Genomic DNA, 11,622 nt, shown 5'->3' on the forward strand with positions numbered 1-11,622 from the left:
TAATCATGTCTGACCACAAATTTCGGGTCTCCACCTTACTTCCAATCTATGTTGTGAACGTCCAGTTGAGATCCACGGAAAAGAGCTCGTGGCTGAATGTGAAGTGCTCCTCCGTCTTAAGTTCCCAGAGATCCTCGTCTCTTGGAGGCCAGCAAACACCGACTCTTGAATTCCTGACGATTTCATCTGATTTCTCTTTCCCAGCTTGTATGGGAGCCTCCCACCCTCTTGTGTTCTGCCTCTGTAGAGGCTGTCATGGCATCCTACTCCTCCTTGGAATTCAGGTTACCCCGTTGCTCCCAGAGCTCGGATTTCTGATGGTCTCAGGTGAAATATACATTATGGAGTTGATCTGAGTTTTACTCGTGGTTAGGATGGCAGTGAAGCTCTTTTTTTGGGGGGGGGATGGGGAGGCATGGAGTTTCACTCTTGTTGCCCAGGCTAGAGTACCATGACATGATCTCTTGGCTCACTGCAACCTCTGTCTCCCGGGTTCAAGTGATTCTCCTACCTCAGCCTCCCTAGTAGCTGGGATTACAGGCATGCGCCACCACACCCAGCTATTTTTTTTGTATTTTTAGTAGAGATGGGGTTTCACTATGTTTGCCAGGCTGGTCTCAAACTTCTGACCTCAGGCGATCCACCTGCCTCAGCCTCCCAAAGTGCTGGGATTATAGGTGTGAGCCACTGTGCCCAGCTAGTGAAACTCTTTCCAGCTTCCCAAACCCTGGGCAGAAGCCTGGATATACATCATTTATTTATTTACTTAGTTATGTGACATAACTCACACCATATGAAATGCACCATTTTTTAGTGTACAAATAAATGGATTTTAGTGTCTTCATTATGCTGTGCAATCACCATCCCTACCTCATCCCACAGCATTTCCATCACTTCAGAAAGAACCTCTTAAGTACTCAGTCCTAATTCTCCCCTTCCCTCAGCCTTAAATCACTAGTCTACTTTCTGTTTCTATGGCTTTGTCTATTCTGGACATTTCATATGAATGAAATCACACCAAATATACATCCTTTTGTAGCTGTTGATGGAAAAGAAGTGGTTACCATGAAGGAACTGAAGTTTTCCAAAGACAAAATTATAATGTGGCCTGACAGAAGCAGCATAGAAATTGATAACAAAAGCAAATCCATCGCAACGTATCATGAATCTGGTCATGCCATTATTGCATATTACCCAAAAGATGCAATGTCTATCAACAAAGCTACAATCATGCCACAAGGGCCAATATTTGGACATGTGTCCCTGTTACTTGGTGATGACAGATGTAATGAAACAAGCCCAGCTGCTTGCACAAATGGACATTAATATGGGAGCAAGAGTGGCAGGGGAGCTTATATTTGGAACTGACCATATTACAACAGGTGCTTCCAGTGATTTTGCTAATGTCACTAAAATAGCAAAGCAGATCGTTATAAAATTTGGAATTAGTGAAAATCTTGGAGTTATGACTTACAGTGATACCGGGAAACTAAGTCCAGAAACTCAATCTGCCATTGAACATGAGATAAGAACCCTTCTAAGGGACTCATATAAATGAGCGAAACTTATCTTGAAAACTCATGCAGAGGAGCATAAGAATCTAGCAGAAGCTTTATTGACCTGTGAGACTTTGGGTGCCAAAGAGATTCAAATTGTTTTTGAGGGGAAAAAGTTGGAAGTGAGAGGAGAACTCTCTTGATATGGATGCTTTACCGGTTTTATTGCAAGAATGTAAGTAGCATTGCAGTAGTCTCCTTTTTGCAATGCTTTCTCCTCATTCTCGACGTGGTGTAATTTAAGGGTGTGAAACATTTTGTCAATCTTTTGTCACATTTACTCAATTTTGGTTATTCCCATCGTGACTCCTATTGCAAATCAGCATCCTGTGGCAAATATATTTAAAAAAAATAAAGAATTATCAGGATTAAGGTCAGCTCATTTGGGAAATGTCAATTAGTTATTAAGTTGAAAGTAACTAATGATTTTATGGTTGATTACTCTACTAGATGTGAATAAAAATTCTCCTTTTTTGATGGGCGCAGTGGCTCATGCCTGTAATCCCAGCACTTTGGGAGGCCGAGACGGGCGGATCACGAGGTCAGGAGATCAAGACCATCCTGGTTAACATGGTGAAACCCTGTCTCTACTAAAAATACAAAAAATTAGCCGGGTATGGTGGTGCACGCCTGTAGTCCCAGCTACTCGGGAGGCTGAGGCAGGAGAATGGTGTAAACCCGGGAGGCGGAGCTTGCAGTGAGCTGAGATCCAGCCACTGCACTCCAGCCTGGGCGACAGAGCAAGACTCTGTCTCAAAAAAAAAAAAAAAAATTCTCCTTTTAGCCTTCTATATACATCAGTGGCAACTTAATTAAGATGCATTATGTTCCAGATTGACCATAATCTAAATGTAGAGAATTGTAAGCATACAGTTGCAACTTGAATTTAAATGATTATAACCTTTTGGCACGGTGTGGTGGCTCACACCTATAATCCCAGCACTTTGGGAGGCTGAGGCGAATGGAAGGCTTGAGGCTAGGAGTTTGAGACCAGCCTGACCAACACAGTGAAACCCTGTCTCTACTAAAATACAAAAAAAATAGACACCTGTGGTGGCGCACGCCTGTAATCCCAGCTACTTGGGAGGCTGAGGCACAAAAATTGCTGAAACCCAGGAGGCAGAGGTTGCAGTGAGCTGAGATCACACCACTGCACTCTAGCCTGGGCAACAGAGTGAGACTCTGTCTCAAAATAAAATAAAATAAAATAAAATAAATAATTATAACCTTTCAAAAATGAAAAAAAAACAACAAATGTATGTCCTTTTGTGTCATTATTCATGATAGCTAAATAGTGAAAGCAACTCAAATGTCCATCAATAGGTGAATGCATAAACAAAATGTGATACAGCTGTAGAATGGAATATTCTTCAGTCACATAAGGGAACAAAGACCAGTGACATGTTATAACATGCATAGACCATGAAAACATGATTCTACGTGAAATTGGGTTTTTGTCATTGTTGTTGTTAATGTGATAAATTTATTTTTATTTATTGGTTTTTTAAAAAAATTCAATAGTTTTTGGGGAATAGGTGGTGTTTGGTTACAGGAATAAGTTCTTTAGTGGTGATTTTTGAGATTTTGGTGCATTCATCACCCGAGCAGTGTACACTGTACCCAGTGTGTGGTCTTTTATCCGTCATCCCCCTCCCATTGTTCCCTGTGAGTCCCCGGAGTCCATTATATCATTCTTGTGCCTTTACATCCTCATAGCTTAGCTCCCACTTATGAGAAGAGACGATGTTTGGTTTTCCATTCCTGAATTACTCCACTTAGAATAATGGTCTCCAACGTCATCTAGGTTGCTGCGAATGCCATTATTTTGTTCCTTTTTATGGCTGAGTAGTATTCCATGCACACACACACACACACGCACACACACACGTTTTTCATATGTTTGTGGACCGTTAGTGTATCTTCTTTTGAGACTTGTCATAAAGGGAACTGGACTTGGAGGGAACAATTTTATGGCTATTTTTCAGTATAATCATCAGGTGAATATAGTGTCTCTTCAGCCAGTGTTACTTTAACCCATTGCCTGTAGCCAGGAAGGGAGACATTTATCACAGAGACAGGCACCAACCTGGGATGCTTTTCCCCGAAGGTGAGTGACTGTAGTGTGAGCCCTAAATTTCACCACAGGTAGGTCCTGATTTGGCACAAGATATGCTTTATCCACTGACGTGAAGTGTCCAGGTGTTTTTCGTATGGTTTTGTTGCTGAAAGACACAACTCCCTCTAATCTAAGGCATCCTCTCCAAATCCCACTGAGGCACAGGAGCAACACTAGGGAGGGGGTCCCGGAACTTACTGCGAGAGATTCGCCTCCTGAACCCTGGGCGGATCCTCCCCACCCTGGGATCTCTGCGAACCTCTGGGGTCTCCTATTCAATCAGGACCAAGTTGTGAGGTGGGATTCCCCCCAGGCTACAGTCTCCCCGCTCCCTCTTTCAATTTCATCAAGACAGATCAGGAGCGTGAGTGTGGGAGTCATGGCGTCTCCTCCCACAGCCCCTGGCTGTGGAGATGGACGAGGCCACAGTTCCTGGATGGAGTAAATCTACTGGAAGCCTGTGTTCTCCATCACGAGGCTGTCCCATCAGCAGCCCCACAGGAAGGGGAACTGCCCTCTCCGGGAGGCTGGCTTCCATTTCCCCAAGGCTGGGGCTGGGGCAGGCACCAGGCTCTCTTCAGATACTTCGTACAGAGATGGTATCTCCCTGACCCTTTTCTGCTATTTGCCCCATCGGTCCTCATCTCACCAAGGGTCAGGACATAGGAGCCAATAGACCCAGCACCTTTCTGAGTCTGTCCTGTCCAAGTGAGGGTCACTGGGGGCTTGTTCTTCTCCTTAGAGCCTCCCCGTGGGGTCTCCTTCCTTTCTTCAGCCCGTCCATCAACACAGCATTGTGGGATCCTTACCATGGCGGCCCAGCCCTGGGGATGCTTCAGGGAAGCTGCAGGTCCCTGCTGCAGGGTGGACTCAGATCAGCAGAGACGCGTCGCACACCTGGCTGTGAACTTCAAGTCGAGCTGCAAATGGCAATGAGAAAAAAGGAGAAATAAAGAAGGAGAAATAAAGAAAGAAAGAAAGAGGAATAAAGAAATAAAGAAAGAGACTCTTCTTTTGTCGTTGGAATATGGGTTTTATTTCTTCCCAACAGTTTCCTTCTTAGACTTTCCTCCTCCCTTTTTTCTATTTTTTAATAGTGTTCACCTCCCCCTCCCTTAAAAGTAACCTCTGAGTCATTCCCGCCTCCTCGGTGTCCCTCCCACCCTCAACCCCGCTTCCTTGGGCATTCCCCTGCATCTCAGTCTGCCTTCAAGGGTTTGGAAACAAGTACTTAGTCTTGAGTTCTGATTTCGGGTTGGGATAGGGAGTTAATTTTTTCTGAATTGCTGACCTTCACCCCTGCCTGCATGACCTTGGGCAGTAAGTCCCATCTCTGAGCCTCGGTTTCCTCATTTGGGGCCTGTTGTCATGAACTCCCCTCCTGAGCGGTTCGGGGGCCAGTTGTGCCTGGGTCATGGGAGGGCCTCGGTCATGGCACATTTCCAGACCGGGTTAAGACTTGAGGGGTGGACACATGCGTGGATCCTGGTGTTGGACTGTACAGTCACGGTGAGCGACTGACGTGCTCAACAGCCCACATCTGCTCCCAACACTGGGAAAACCTACTTACAATGTGTCTGAAATATGTAGGCACAGTCCTACGAAGAAAATGAGAAATGAAACTTCCTGTCATAGGCAGGAAACCTTAAGAAGCAGAAGAGGTCGGGGCTGAGCGGCTGCTGGTGACTTGCAATGTCAGGCGGTCACTAAGTGGGAGGTTTCCACCTCTGTATGAGACAGAGGAGAACCCCTGGGCCCTCACACTCAGGGAGGGGTCATGGTTTTGGACGGAAGTGGGGAGTTGTGGCTCCTCCTCCCCTGTGTTTGTGGATGGCACTGGGGTATCTCTGCCCATTGACTCAGGTCCATGGTCACCCCTGAGCCGCCTCCTCCATGTGTGCGAAACAGATTCACTGTAGCGTTATCACACATGGGCGTCTGTCCCGCATGTGAGCCTGAGGCTCACATTGGCCCCTCCCCTGCTGGTGACAGCCCTGAGCAGACTCGTGTGGCACTGGCGGGTGGCACCATCTCCCCTTTTCCAGCCTTAACTACCAGCACAGCCCTGGTAGAAACCCTCTCTGGAAGAGGAGGCATGTGGGAAGCATGTGTCCAAGAATGACAAGAAGGAGGAATTATCCTCATGATCAAAAGTGCTATGATGGGCCGGGCACCGTGGCTCATGCTTGCAGTCCCAGCACTTTGGGAGGTCAAGGCGGGCCGGTCACTTGGGCCCAGGAGTTCAAGACCAGCCTGGGCCACACAGCAAAACCTCTTCTCTACAAAAAATACAAAAATTAGCTGGATGTGGTGTCATGAATAATGGCCTCCAGCTCATCCAAGTTGCTGCAAAACTCAATCCCTTGTACAACTGTTGCAAAAAATTAAAAATACCTAAGCAGATACCTAACTAAGGAGGTGAAAGATCTCTACAAGAACAGTAAAATGCTGCTGAAAGAAATCGTAGATGGCACAGCAAAACAGAAATAAATCCCATGCTCATGGATTGGAAGAATCAGTATTGTGAAAATGATCATACTGCCCAAAGCAATCTTCATATTCAATGCAATTCCCATCAAAATGCCAATATCATTTTTCACAGAATTAGAAAAAACAATCCTAAAATTCATATGGAACCAAAAAAGAGCATGAATACCAAGCCAATCCTAAGAAAAAGATCGAATGTAAATTTAATACACATATCCTAGGCTGAATTGCGGGGCTTTTTTTATTTTTTCTTTTTGACAGAGTCTCACTCTGTTGCCCAGGCTAGAATGCAGTGGCATAATCTCCTCTCACTGCAACCTCTGCCTCCTGGGTTCAAGCAATTCTCCTGTCTCAGCCTCCTGAGTAGCTGGGATTACAGGTGTGCGACACCATGCCTGGCTAATTTTTGTACTTTTAGTAGAGACAGGGTTTCACCATGTTGTCCAGGCTGGTCTCAAACTCCTGACCTCAAGTGATCCACCTGCCTCAGCCTCCCAAAGTGCTGGGATTACAGGCATGAGCCCCTGCGCCTGGTCTGAATTGTGGGTTTTAAAATGTTATTTTTATATTACATAATTTTCAACTCATTAAAAAAATACAAAGAGGTCTGGCCTGGAAACAACAACAACAACACCACCACCACCACAAATCCTAAAATTATTTCTTGGTAAAAATGCAAATTATTTCCAATGGATTTGCATGCTCATTGGGATTGGAACTTCCAACACCAAATTCAGCACCAGGAGATACGAAAGAAATGCCTTCAGAAATTCATGGTGAGCGAAGAATTCTATGTTAACCCAAATTACTAAAGACAAAGGTAAACGACCTGTTGGCAGCTTGTCTCACACATTAAACCCAACACGTCAGGCTTCATCTTGAGAAACGGGGACGGGTTGGCCGTAGTCACCTTAACCATTACATGTACTTTCCCTTCTACATCTTTTTCCTTATGCTTTATTTAATATAATTCAGGACATAGGCACGGGCAAAGATTTCATGGCAAAATCACCAAAAGCAATTGCAACGAAAACTAAAATTGACAAATGGGATCAAATTAAACTAAAGAGCTTCTGCACAGCAAGAGAAACCCTTATCAGAGCAAGTAGACAAGCTACAGAATGGGAGACACTTTTTGCAATCTGTCCACCTAACAAAGGTCTAACATCCAGAATCTACAAGGAACTTAAACACATTTACAAGAATGAAACAAACTCATTAATAAATGGGCAAAGGACATGAACAAACACTTGTCAAAAGAAGACATTTATGCAGCCAATAAACATGAAAAAAAGCTCCACATCACTGATCATTAGAGAAATGCAAGTCAAAACCAACCACAATGGGATACCATCTCACACCAGTTGGAATGGCGATTATGAAAAAGTCAAGGAGAAACAGATGGTGGTGAGGTTGCAGAGAAATAGAAACACTTTTACACTGTTGGTGGGAATGTAATTAGTTCAACCAGTGTGGAAGATGGTGTGGCGATTCCTCAAAGATCTGGAACCAGAAATACCATTTGGCCCAGCAGTCCCTGGGTATGTACCCAAAGGAATGTAAATGATTCTATTACAAAGATACATGTACCTGTATGTTTATTGGAGCACTATTCATAGTAGCAAAGACATGGAATCAACCCAAATGCCCATCAACGATAGACTGGATAAAGAAAACGTGGCACATATACACCATGGAATACTATGCAGCCATAAAAAGGAACAAAATCATGTCCTTGTCAGGGACATGGATGGAGCTGGAAGCCATTATCCTAGCAAACTAACGCAGGAACAAAAAACCAGACACTGCATGTTCTCACTTACAAGTGGGAGCTGAACAAGGAGATCACGTGGACACAGGGAGGGGGACAACACACACTGGGGCCTGCTGGAGGAGGGGGGGTTGGGAAAGGGAGAGGATTAGGAAAAATAGCTGATGCATGCTGGGCTATACCTAGGTGATGGGTTGGTAGGTGCAGCAAACCACCATGGCACACGTTTACCTGTGTAAAAAACCTGCAGACCCTGCACATACACCCCAGAACTTAAAATAAGAATAAATAAATAAAAAATTTCACAAATCTTGATAGAGAGTGAAAGGGAAAGGAAGCTATTTCCAGAGCTACATTTAAATTTTTTTTACTGTTTTCACACTCAGTGAAAGCAATTCTAAATGATGAAACTTAGTTGGAAGATCACAGGGTTCAAAATGTGTAATGTGATACCCTCGAGGGAGGAAAAATGGGAAAAACCACACACGAAAACACACACACACACACGTGCACATGCACCCTCAGAGACACACACGTGGGTGAGTACTCAGACTGGGAAAACCACACACTGAAACACACACACACACACGTGCACATGCACTCTCAGAGACACACACGTGGGTGAGTACTCAGACTGGGAAAACCACATACCGAAACACACACACACACGTGAACATGCACCCTCACAGATACATACATGGGTGAGTACTCAGAGTTCAGCTAATGTGTAATTAGAGCCCGTTTTCTCTATAGGGAGAGCAGAAATGAATCCTTATTCAAAAATATAGAATTGTTTGTGAAACTTGGCAATTGTGAATCGTGCTGAACTTAGGAGTGTGGACATCTCTTCTGTGTGTCAATATCATTTCCTCTGGGTTTGCTGGATTACACGGTGGTTGCACGTTTAGTTTTTTGAGAAGCTTCCATACTGTTTTCTAAAATGGCTGTATTAATTTACACATCCACCAATGGTGTGTAAGGATTTTCTTTTCTCCCCATGCTCACCAATCTGATCTTCTACCATTTCGATAACAGGCAATGTGATAGCTGTGAGGTGATATCTCACTGCAAAATTTCACTTTTTACACATACATGTGTATACATATGTGTATATATATACATACACATGCATATATGTACATACGCATCTGCACATATGTGCATATGTATGTATGTATGGATCCATATGAATACATACTTTTTCATATATAAATATACATATATACATATAAACTTCAATAAGCTATAACCTCACGTCTGTTAGGATGGTTACTATGAAAAAGAATAGGCCGGGCGCGGTGGCTCACGCCTGTAATCTCAGCACTTTGGGAGGCTCAGACGGGTGGATCACCTGAGGTCAGGAGTTCAAGACCAGCCTAACCAACAAGGTGAAACTCTGTCTCTACTAAAAATACAAAAAAATTAGCTGGGCATAGTGGCAGGCATCTGTAGTCGCAGCTACTCGGGAGGCTGAGACAGGAGAATTGCTTGAACCCGGGAGGCGGAGGTTGCAGTGAGCCAAGATCACGCCACTGCACTCTAGCCTGGGCCATGGAACATGGGTCCATCTAAAAAAAAAAAAAAAGTAGAGTAGCAAGTGTTGGCGAAAAAGTGGAAAAATGGAACCCTGCACTCTGCTAGTGGTAATGTAAATGAGTACAATGACCGCAAAAATACCATAGATGTTTTTCAGAAGTTAACAGTCAGAACTGCCCCTGTGCTGTAACAATTTCACTGCCGGGTGCGTATCTAAAGGAAACGACATCAGTACGTTGAAGAGATGCCCGCCCTCCCATATTCATGACAGCTTTAGTCACCATAACCAAGACACGGAACCCGCCCAAGTGTCCACCAGCAGGCGAGTGGATACAGAAAAGGAAATGCTCAGTGTATGCACAGCGAAAAACTACTCAGCTTTCTAGAAGAAGGAAATCGTTTCATTTGTGACATGGATGAGCCTCGAGGACATCACGCTACGTGGAGTAAAGAAGACACAGGAAGACCCCTGCTGCCTGATCTCACTTATGTGTGGATTGCCCCAGTTCAGCTCATGGAAGTAGAGTTGAAGGTGGTTCCTGGGAGCTGAGGGGGCGGGGGTGGAATCAGAGAGCTGCATCGAAGGATACCGTGTTTCAGTTAGACAGGAGGAGTGAGTTTAGCAGATCTGTTGTACAATACAGTGACTACAGTTGCTCACAATGGATTGTATACGCGAACACTGGTAAGAAAGTAGATTTTAGGGCCGAGTGCAGTGGCTCACACCTATAATCCTAGCACTCTGGGAGGCCAAGGTGAGTGAATCACGAGGTCAGGAGTTCAAGACCAGCCTGACCAACATGGACAAACCCTGTCTCTACTAAAAATACAAAATTAGCCGGGTGTGATGGTGCATGCCTGTAATTCCAGCTACTCGGGGGGCTGGGGCAGGAGAATCGCTTGAACCTGGGAGGTGGAGGTTGCGGTGAGCTGAGATTGCACCATTGCCTGGGCAACAAGAGTGAAACTTCGTCTCAAATAAAAAAAAAAAAGTAGATTTTAAATATTCTCTTAACAAAAAGATAACTATGTGATATTACAGATACGTTAATTAGCTTGACCTACTGATTTCACAGGGTATTCATATATACTAAAATATCATGTTGTACACCCTCAATATGTAGACTTTTAAATTGCCAAATAAAATAAAGTAAAACATTAAAATAAAATAAAAAATATTATTTTGAAGCAAAAAAAAAACCTGTAGAGTTTAAAACGTGCCTTTTATAGAATGGAAAATTCCATTTTATATGTGATGACTTTTTTATTTTTTTAATTTTTTGAGACAGAGTCTGGCTCTATGGACCAGGCTGGAGTGCAGGAGTGGGATCTGAGCTCACTGCAAACTCCACCTCCTGGGATCAAATGATTCTCCTGCCTCTGCCTCCCCAGTAGCTGGGATTGCAGCGTGCACCACCATGTCTGGCTAATTTTTGTATTTTTAGTAAGAGATGGGGTTTTACCATGTTGGCCAGGCTGGTCTTGAACTCCCGGCCTCAAGTAATCTGCCACCTCTGCCTCCCTATGTGTTGAGATTTCAGGCGTGAGCCACCGCACCCAGGCACATTGCCTCTTTTTCTATTCTCAAGAAACATTTGTGACGCTCTGGGTGTGTTTGTGCATTTCATTAGTGTGTCAATATTTGTAAAAAAATCACCAATGAAGCTTCGTGAACTGGAGTTTATACCATGGGAACATTTTTATTAGTCAGTATATTTCACACACACACACACACACATCTAAAATGAGTCAGATTCTCTGATCACTCTTACGTTCATTAAGTAAACTCCAGTTTTGAATATTTCATCTATTTAATCTGCATTTTCTAGTATATTGGCATAGGTTTGCACCCTGTTCTGTTGTTAGTTTTTGAAAATGTGTGTAGGGTCTGCCGGGCTGTCTGCTTCTTCGCGCCCACATGGAAATGCGTGCCTGCTCTTTCTTTTTCTTGCTCAATGTAGTTAGGATTTATGAGTGTAATTAATATTTTCAAGAATCAGCTTCACTGGCTTTGTGGAATTTTCACGTTTTGGTGTTTCCTCATGAGCAACTCTGCTTTTTCTTATTATTCCCTTTCTCACACCTTCATTTGGGATAATTTGTTATTCTTTTTCTAAATTCCTGATACGAAAGCCAACGTCGTTCATTTCCTAGTG

The 11,622-nt window shown here is 43.9% G+C and overlaps 1 pseudogene; it reads left to right on the plus strand.

Annotated features, from left to right (window-relative positions):
- The first annotated feature begins 830 nt into the window (after positions 1-830).
- LOC126943342 (ATP-dependent zinc metalloprotease YME1L1-like) lies at positions 831-1,776 on the plus strand (annotated as a pseudogene).
- The last annotated feature ends 9,846 nt before the right edge of the window (positions 1,777-11,622 follow it).

This window comes from Macaca thibetana, chromosome 19 (assembly GCF_024542745.1).
Source record: "Macaca thibetana thibetana isolate TM-01 chromosome 19, ASM2454274v1, whole genome shotgun sequence".
Lineage (NCBI taxonomy): Eukaryota > Metazoa > Chordata > Mammalia > Primates > Cercopithecidae > Macaca > Macaca thibetana.